The 9,977-nt window shown below is 38.5% G+C and overlaps 1 long non-coding RNA gene across 1 annotated transcript in view; it reads right to left on the reverse strand.

Moving 5' to 3' along the window:
• LOC140844283 (uncharacterized) overlaps positions 1-9,132 on the reverse strand; it is a 224,885-nt gene extending 215,753 nt beyond the window's left edge. The window contains exon 1 of the long non-coding RNA XR_012122430.1: positions 8,950-9,132. This is a non-coding gene — a long non-coding RNA (uncharacterized lncRNA). The remainder of the gene's footprint in view (positions 1-8,949) is intronic.
• Between the last annotated feature and the right edge of the window lie 845 nt (positions 9,133-9,977).

A 9,977-nucleotide genomic window follows, 5' to 3' on the forward strand; every position in this document is an offset into this window, starting at 1 on the left:
CTCACCCCAAAGGATAGATCCACTGGGCAGAAAATAAGTAAGTACATGGAGGCACTGAAAACACAGTTGAACAGATGGACCTAATAGACATCTATGGAACTCTACATCCAAAAACAACAGGACATACATTCTTCTCAAGTGAACATGGAACATTCTCCAGAATAGACCACATACTAGCCCACACAAAAAGCATCAGTAAATTTCAAAATATTGATATTCTACCAACCAACTTTTCAGACCACAAAGGTATAAAACTAGAAATAAGTTCTACAAAGAAAACAAAAAGGTCCACAAACACATGGAGGCTTAACAACATGCTCCTAAATAATCAATGCATAAAGGAACAAATTAAAATAGAGATCAAGGAATATATGGTAACAAATGATAACAACACTAAGCCCCAACTTCTGTGGGACACAGCAAAAGCAGTCTTAAGAGGAAAGTATATAGCGATCCAGGCACACTTGAAGAAGGAAGAACAATCCCAAATGATTAGTCTAACATTACAATTATTGAAACTGGAAAAAGAAGAACAAATGAGGCCTAAAGTCAGCAGAAGGAGGGACATAATAAAGATCAGAGAAGAAATAAACAAAATTGAGAAGAATAAAACCATAGCAAAAATCAATGAAACTAAGAGCTGGTTCTTTGAGAAAATAAATAAAATAGATAAGCCTCTAGCCAAACTTATTAAGAGGAAAAGAGAATCAACAAAATCAACAGAATCAGAAATGAGAATGGAAAAATCATGACAGACTCCACAGAAATACAAAGAATTATTAAAGACTACTATGAAAACCTATATGCCAACAAGCTGGAAAACCTAGAAGAAATGGACAACTTCCTAGAAAAATACAACCTTCCAAGACTGACCAAGGAAGAAACACAAAAGTTAAACAAACCAATTACGAGCAAAGAAATTGAAATGGTAAACAAAAAACTACCCAAGAACAAAACCCCCGGGCTGGACGGATTTACCTAGGAATTTTATCAGACACACAGAGAAGACATAATACTCATTCACCTTAAAGTTTTCCAAAAAATAGAAGAAGAGGGAATACTCCCAAACTCATTCTATGAAGCCAACATCAACCTAATACCAAAACCAGGCAAAGACCTCACCAAAAAACAAAATTAAAGACCAATATCCCTGATGAATGTAGATGCAAAAATACTCAATAAAATATTAGCAAACCGAATTCAAAAATATATCAAAAGGATCATACACCATGACCAACTGGGATTCATCCCAGGGATACGAGGATGGTACAACACTTGAAAATCCATCAACATTATCCACCACATCAACAAAAAGAAAGACAAAAACCACATGATCATCTCCATAGATGCTAAAAAAGCATTCCACAAAATTCAACATCCGTTCATGATAAAAACGCTCAGCAAAATGGGTATAGAGGGCAAGTACCTCAAATAATAAAGGCCATATATGATAAACCCACAGCCAACATTATACTGAACAGCGAGAAGCTGAAAGCTTTTCCTCTTAGATCGGGAACAAGACAGGGACGCCCACTCTACCCACTGTTATTTAATATAGTACTGGAGATCCTAGCCATGGCAATAAGACAAAACCAAAAAATACAAGGAATCCAGATTGGTAAAGAAGAAGTTAAACTGTCACTATTTGCAGATGACATGATATTGTACATAAAAAACCCTAAAGACTCCACTCCAAAACTACTAGAACTGATATCGGAATACAGCAAAGTTGCAGGATACAAAATTAACACACAGAAATCTGTGGCTTTCCTAAACACTAACAATGAACCAATAGAAAGAGAAATCAGGAAAACAATTCCATTCACAATTGCATCAAAAAGAATAAATTACCTAGGAATAAACCTAACCACAGAAGTGAAAGACCTATACCCTGAAAACTACAAGTCACTCTTAAGAGAAATTAAAGGGGACACTCATCCCATGCTCATGGCTAGGAAGAATTAATATCATCAAAATGGCCATCCTGCCCAAAGCAATATACAGATTTGATGCAATCCATATCAAATTACCAGCAACATTCTTCAAAGAACTGGAGCAAATAATTCAAAAATTCATATGGAAACACCAAAGACCCCGAATAGCCAAAGCAATCTTGAGAAAGAAGAATAAAGTAGGGGGGATCTCACTCCCCAACTTCAAGCTCTACTACAAAACCATAGTAATCAAGACAATTTGGTACAGGCACAAGAACAGAACCACAGACCAGTGGTACAGATTAGAGACTCCAGACATTAACCCAAACATATATGGTCAATTAATATTTGATAAAGAAGCCATGGACATACAATGGCAAAATGACAGTCTCTTCAACAGATGGTGCTGGCAAAACTGGACAGCTACATGTAGGAGAATGAAACTGGACCATTGCCTAACCCCATACACAAAAGTAAACTCAAAATGGATCAAAGACCTGCATGTAAGTCATGAAACCATAAAACTCTTAGAAAAAAACATAGGCAAAAACTTCTTAGACATAAACATGAGTGACCTCTTCTTGAACATATCTCCCCAGGCAAGGAAAACAACAGCAAAAATGAACAAGTGGGACTATATTAAGCTGAAAAGCTTCTGTACAGCAAAAGACACCATCAATAGAACAAAAAGGAACCCTACAGTATGGGAGAATATATTTGTAAATGACAGATCCGATAAAGGCTTGACATCCAAAATATATAAAGAGCTCACCCACCTCAACAAACAAAAAACAAATAATCCAATTAAAAAATGGGCAGAGGAACTAAACAAACAGTTCTCCAAAAAGAAATACAGATGGCCAACAGACACATGAAAAGATGCTCCACATTGCTAATCATCAGAGAAATGCAAATTAAAACCACAATGAGGTATCACCTCACATCAGTAAGGATGGCTACCATCCAAAAGACAAACAACAACAAATGTTGGCGAGGCTGTGGAGAAAGGGGAACCCTCCTACACTGCTGGTGGGAATGTAAATTAGTTCAAACATTGTGGAAAGCAGTATGGAGGTTCCTCAAAACGCTCAAAATAGACTTACCATTTGACCCAGGAATTCCACTCCTAGGAATTTACCCTAAGAACGCAGCACTCAAGTTTGAAAAAGACAGATGCACCCCTATGTTTATCGCAGCACTATTTGCAATAGCCAAGATTTGGAAGAACCTAAGTGTCCATCAGTAGATGAATGGATAAAGAAGATGTGGTACATATACACAATGGAATATTATTCAGCCATAAGATGAAAACAAATCCTACCATTTGCAACAACATGGATGGAGCTGGAGGGTATTATGCTCAGTGAAATAAGCCAAGAGGAGAAAGAGAAATACCAAATGATTTCACTCATCTGTGGAGTATAAGAACAAAGGAAAAACTGAAGGAACAAAACAGCAGCAGAATCACAGAACCCAAGAATGGACTAACAGGTACCAAAGGGAAAGGGACTGGGGAGGATGGGTGGGTAGGGAGGGATAAGGCGGGGGGGTGGGAGAAGAAAGGGGGTATTATGATTAGCATGCATAATTGGCAGGTGGGAGAAAGGGGAGTGCTGTACAACACAGAGAAGACAAGCAGTGATTCTATAACATTTTGCTAGGCTGATGAACAGTGACTGTAAAGGGGTTTGTAGGGGGGACCTGGTATAGGGGAGAGCCTAGGAAACATAATATTCTTCATGTAATTGTAGATTAATGATAACAAAAAAAAGAAAGAAAGAAAGAAAAGGGAGATTACTCCCTGATAGGATAAAACTAACTGTAAATCAACGATTAAAGCATGTTTTAAATATCCTTAATTTTGATCATTTAAAGGGTGTCAGATAATCAGCTATGGAAGTACATTTTTCTGATAATATTTCTTTCTCTTAAAAAAAAAAGCAGTTCCTGTGTGGTGATCTCCAATAAGTTCTTTACAATGATATAAAGGGCATATCAAAGTATGGGCAAAGGGTTTGTTTGTGTTTATACAGAAGATCAAAGCCTAATTTGGCTACCCAGAAAATGAATTAAGATACCATATGAAGAAGAACTTTCAACTTCAACATTCTCTGGAAGAGTCATTCCAGAAGATGAACATCAAAAAACTTCAACAAAGATCCTGGTGGTGTTGCAGTTGCAGCTGCATTCATCCCACCAGTTCCTGGACTTGCCATTGGAATGAAAAAGGAGATATCTAAGCTGGCCTGTGCATACAGTAAAACACCAAATTTGACTGAATCTATACTGTTGGAACTCAACCAAGAATTAGGAGAAGTGCAAGTTGCAGCGCTCCAAAATCTTGTGACTACAGACTATCTACTGTTAAAAGAACATATGAGATGTGAACAGTTCCCAGGAATGTGTTGTTTTAATTTGTCTGATTTTTCTCAAACTATTCAAATTCAGTTAGACCATATCCATCATATCATTGATGAGTTTTCACAAATGCCTAGGGTGCCTAACTGGTTTTCTTGGTTTCACTGGAGATGGCTGGTAATTGTAGGTCTGCTTTGGTTATGTAGCTGTATTCCTATTATGTTAATGTGTGAGCGCAATTTAATTAGTAGTTTAAAACCTATACATGCTTATGTTACTCTACATGAAAATTTGTCAAAGAAATAACCAATCTTCCCATGTTTTCTTCCATCTGCTACTCCTATAGCTTTTCTTCTTCCTTCCTAATTACAACCCTTAAGTAGAATTCGTGCCTCATAACGAAATTACCGAGTATCATAATTCTTCCAAGTGGTAAAGATACCTCAAGACAAATGCTGGGCATAGAAGCCACAGGGCATAAATCTGCAAAGAAGTAAAAAGCTAACCTTTTCAAACAATATTGTTTCTCTCCTATTTACCAACTTTACATTTCCCTGTATGGCCCCTGAAGATGACTGACTAATCAGAGACGGGTAAGATTCCTCAAGGGAGGAACAACCTAAGACAGGCACAGTCACAGGGGGGCCATCAGGTGAGGAATTAGGGATCAACAGAGGTGAGGCTTAGAACCTCACTCCCCCTGTTTTGAGAGAAATCTTCTGCATCCGTGGTTGTTTTGTTGCCCTTGTCTAGCTTGGATTAATCCTCAGTCTATAGGCACACACCCGATCATCTACATTTGCCCTCTTACAGCACTAAATTATGTTTTCTACCTTTATCTTGCATCTTCAGCATTTTATTAAAAAAAATAATAATAACAATAATAATAAGGGAGAAATGTGGGATTCACATATAAATCAAGGATAAAAATCAAACGAATATTCATATTTGACCTGATTGTTTATAGTTCATAATGTGTCATCAAAACCGAAAGTTTCTCTGATGACTGCCTTTGCACTGTTCACCATTTAAGAACTTATTCACTATGTAAGAATTTGTTCACCATGTAAGAACTTGTTTGTTATGCTTCAGAAGATTGGAGACTGTTGAGAATTAGGCTTGGGGTTGATTAATGATTGTGCATTGAGTCCCCTATACAGAATTATATTGTTGTTAACAACCATTTGATCAATAAATATGAGAGATGCCCTCTCAAAGAAAAAAAACTGTCCCATTCTAACCGACAAAGTAATGCATATTGCCAAGAAAGAATGTGGACTGCCTCCTCCAAAATGAACTGTGCACAGGATCGCTGTCAGAATGCTGACTCTTTAGCCACACCTGATACCTATATTCACCAAGTCAGATCTCCATGGAATTCACCAAGACGGTGGACATCAGAAATCCCCTCTCTCTCTCTTTCTCTCTAATTATCCCCAGGTGAATTTTGTGCTCACTGAGGATGAGAATCACTGTGAATTTCTTTAACTTGAGACACAGAGGGAAGCAAAGCATCGCTCTCATTTCAAAGGACTCTCTGTTATAGAAGAGATAAAGTTAATTGTTAGCAAGTACCTGCTTCTCAAAGAAGAGGAAAATTCTTATATCTTACAAGAAAGATGATTTTGGACAATCACAGGCATTACAAAGAAACATTCTACTCAAGAGCTGGTGAAATCAGAAGCCAATTAATGTCCCAACATCAGGCTTAGGAATTTCTTCCAAAATTATTTTTAGGATAATAAAAGAATACCAGTTTCAGTTACAGCTGAGGACACAGGGGCTATGTTTGGACATCTATCCCCTCTTTGTTTAGGACAGAGTCACCAGTATATGTATTTACACTTAAATAATCCACTTAAGTGTTGGTGAGACTATCTCATCAGAAATCCTCAAACTGTGTGATTGGAAACCCTTAGGAAATTTCCTTTTAGGGGACCTGGAAGTACCAAATAATGATTTTTCATTCTCCCAAGAATAGAGGTGTTGAATAACTGTAGTTATTTTTTTATATAACACACATTCTCTTAATCCTGTCTAAAAAAGAAGCTACACACCCCAAAATCTCATGACTATAGACTATCTATGGTTAAAAGAACATATGGGATGTGAACAGATCCCAGAAATGGGCTGCTTTAATTTGTCTGATGGTTCAAGTACAGTTGGACAATATCCATCATATCATAGATAAATTTTCACAAATGCCTAGGGTGCCTAAATGGTTTTCTTGGCTTCACTGGAGATGGCTGGTAATTATAGATTTGCTTTGTTTATGTCACCGTATTCCTATTATGTTAATATGTGTGTGCAAATTAGTTAGTAGTTTAAAACCTATACATACTTAAGGTACTATACAAGAAGATATGTCAAAGAAATAATCAATCCTCCCAAGTTTCCTTCATATGCTACATCTATAGCTTTTCTTCTTCCTTCCTAATTACAAACCTTAAATAGAATTCGTGCCTCATATCGAATTTACCGAGTATCATAATTCCTCCAGGTGGTAAAGATACCTAGAGACAAGTGCTGGGCATAGAAGCCACAGGGCATAAATCTGCAAAGAAGTAAAAAGCTAACCTTTGCAAACAATATGGCTTCTCTCTCACTTACCAACTTTACATTTCCCTGTATGGCCCCGGAAGATGACTGGTTAGCCAGAGACGGGTAAGATTCCTCAAGGGAGGAACAACCTAAGACAGGCACAGTCGCAGGGGGGCCATCAGGTGAGAATTTGGGGGTCAACAGAGGTGAGGCTCAGAACCTCACCCCCCCTGCTTTGAGAGAAATCTTCTGCATCCGTGGATGTCTTGCTGCCCTTGTCTAGCCTGGATTAATACTTAGTCCATAGGCACACACCTGATCATCTGATCATCTATATTTGCCTTCTTACAGCACTAAACTATGTTTTCTACCTTTATCTTGCATCTACCTACCACTTCAGCATTTTATTAAAAATAAAAATAATAATAATAATAGGAGAAATGTGGGATCAACATATAAATCAAGTACAAAAATCAAATGAATATTCATATTTGACCTGATGGTTTATAGGTCATATTGCATGATCAAAACCGAAAGTTTCTGTGATGACTGCCCTTGTACTGTTCACCATGTAAGAATTTATTCACTCTGTAAGAATTCGTTCACCATGTAAGAACTTGTTCGTTATGCTTCAGAAGATTGGAGACTGACGAGAATTAGGCTTGAGATGGATTAATGATTGTACATTGAGCATTGACCCCCCTATACTGAATTTTATTGTTGTTAACAACCAGTTGATCAATAAATATGAGAGATGCCCTCTCAAAAAAAAAAAAAAAAAAAAAAAAAAAAAAAAAAAAAAGAAGCTACATATTTACAAAACTTAGAAAAATATGTGTGATCTAAAAATTCATCCCCTATAGTTTCCCTGGCTTAAGAAGACATGCTTACCTGACTTGTGTGTTTCTATACAACAGTTGGGAGACATTTTTGTCCTATGATATGTAAGACAGAGAGTCTTGTGATTAAATGCATTGTGACTCATAATTTTTGCTGTGGTAGAGAAAATAAAAAGGGTCAGAAGACCTCCCAGCTCCACAACATTTCCTCGCTGCAGTCCACAGAATATGGCACAAAGTGCAGGAGACCCTCTAACATCACCCTAGGACCCGTGCAAGTCCCAGGTCCCACTCTCCAGACAAAGAGAAAACCGCCTCCTGGAAGAAGGTAGGTACAATGCGTAGGTACGATGCAGGTAATATTTGGACATCTGTTAGTACTACAGTACTTTGATTGTACATTTTCTAGGAGTAAAAGGAGAATGTATTCCTAGATAATGTCTACCTCTTTGTGATTTTAGAAAAATAAGTAAATAAATGTTCAAAACGTGGTCCAGAAAAGGTCAGCCATCTACTAAAACATCCTAGCTGGAGAAGATACAGATTAAGATGGGTCATAGCACATTTTTGATAACTTTAAATAATGTAAACTCATGAAATTTTGATGCTAGAAAATCCTTGGAGATAATTTAGTTCACTGGTTCCCAAAACTGGCTGACCACACAAATTACCCTAGATTTACTGAATGAGAATCTCAGGGGCAGGAGACAGGAATATGTGTTAATTTTTAAGTCCCCAAATGCATCTGAGATCACTCAGACAGATGAGTAAAGTGAGGGATTAAATGATTTGGTGAAAGTTGCCTGTCTTGACAACAGCAAAAGTGATTCTAGAACCTAAGTCACAAATTCTCAGAATTGAAAGTATCTGAGAAAATCATCACATCATAATGAACAGTGGATCTCAGAGTATAAGAGAATCTGAGGGAAGTCAGATTCCAGCCACCAACTGAAAACATTCTCAAACCTTGAGTCTCAGGTGAAACCTGGAAGCATGCATTTTGAAAAATCCCTATCTTTGATTCTGAAGGTCAACTACGGCCTGTCAGTGGTTTGCTTTTCTATTACATTTCCTCACTTTTGCTTAAACTTATTCCAACTAGGAGAAGCTTAATACCATTGTGATACTCACTGTAGTTCTATTAGGAAAGTCTTTCACATTTGTCTGCCTAGAAACCTGCCCCTGAAACTTTCCCCTATGGTAGTTAGTCCTGCCATCCTGGGGCCAGCAGAAGGTTGGTTCCTAACATACTATGTTAGCCTTATGAGCATTCATACCTTTCCAAGACTCCTCTTTCTGCAGGAGAATGAAGATGGGAAATTCCTCTAGTTCATCTTACTCTTCTCACTTCGTGATTCTCACTTATGGCCAAAACTCATATCCCAGTAAAAAAAAAAAAACTTAAATCAGTGACTGAAGCAGCTTCTTGCTGTCTTCCTGCTCAAAGCCACAAGCCTACACAAAGCCACTGGGTCTGGTTTAGAAACCAGTGGCCCCAGCAGAGCGAGAACACAGCCAAACCTGTTTCCCAATGATTAACTATTTCAGCCACAGACATTCTCTGGGACAAAGTTAAAGGCAGAGTGACTTCTGTCCTCCCCACAGCCTCCCCAGCCTAAACCATGAAATGCAGCTCAGGTGCGCACCCCTGGGAAAGGGAGTCTGACATGATCAAGCCGTGGTGTGTCGCTTGTTCCTGCCTATTGCCGGCTCAGGCTTGCCTGACAGGCCGACACTGCTCCCTGTCTGCCCTGAACCGCTCTCTTTGTTCCCTGCTTTCCCACACTTGCTCACTCCTCTCTCTGTTCATTTGGTGTTTATTTAGAACAAAGTGTTTTCTCCCATGAAAGGCATGGAAACAGACACACTTTTCAGGAACTACAGAGAGGGAGGCAGACAAGGGACTTATTTAAAGTTGAAAATCATTCAAGGGTATGTGCAAAATGCCCTGATGTGTGCAGAGAAAACTAGAACTGTGCTTCATTTTTTAAAGTGCTTGAAGTTATTTGAGAGCACTGGCTCACAATAAAGAAAGGAACAGGGGAGTGAAGGAAAACAGGACTTCCCAAGGACAGACGGAGAAAGACCCCGAGGACACAGACTTGACTGTGCCCAGGTACAGACCCTCCTTCAGAGCAGCTTAGGCTTCTAGCTGCACCTTCCCCTTGCCTGCCTTCTGCTAGAACACAGTAAGTGTCGTGGTGCAGATTCACAGTGCAGACTCTGAAAATAGGTGGTCAGGGACCTGCTGCATGCCTGCTCTGTCAGTTACTGGCAACCTACTTAAATGGTCTACTAAATTTCA

This window comes from Manis javanica, chromosome 11 (genome assembly GCF_040802235.1).
Source record: "Manis javanica isolate MJ-LG chromosome 11, MJ_LKY, whole genome shotgun sequence".
NCBI classification, from domain to species: Eukaryota; Metazoa; Chordata; class Mammalia; order Pholidota; family Manidae; genus Manis; species Manis javanica.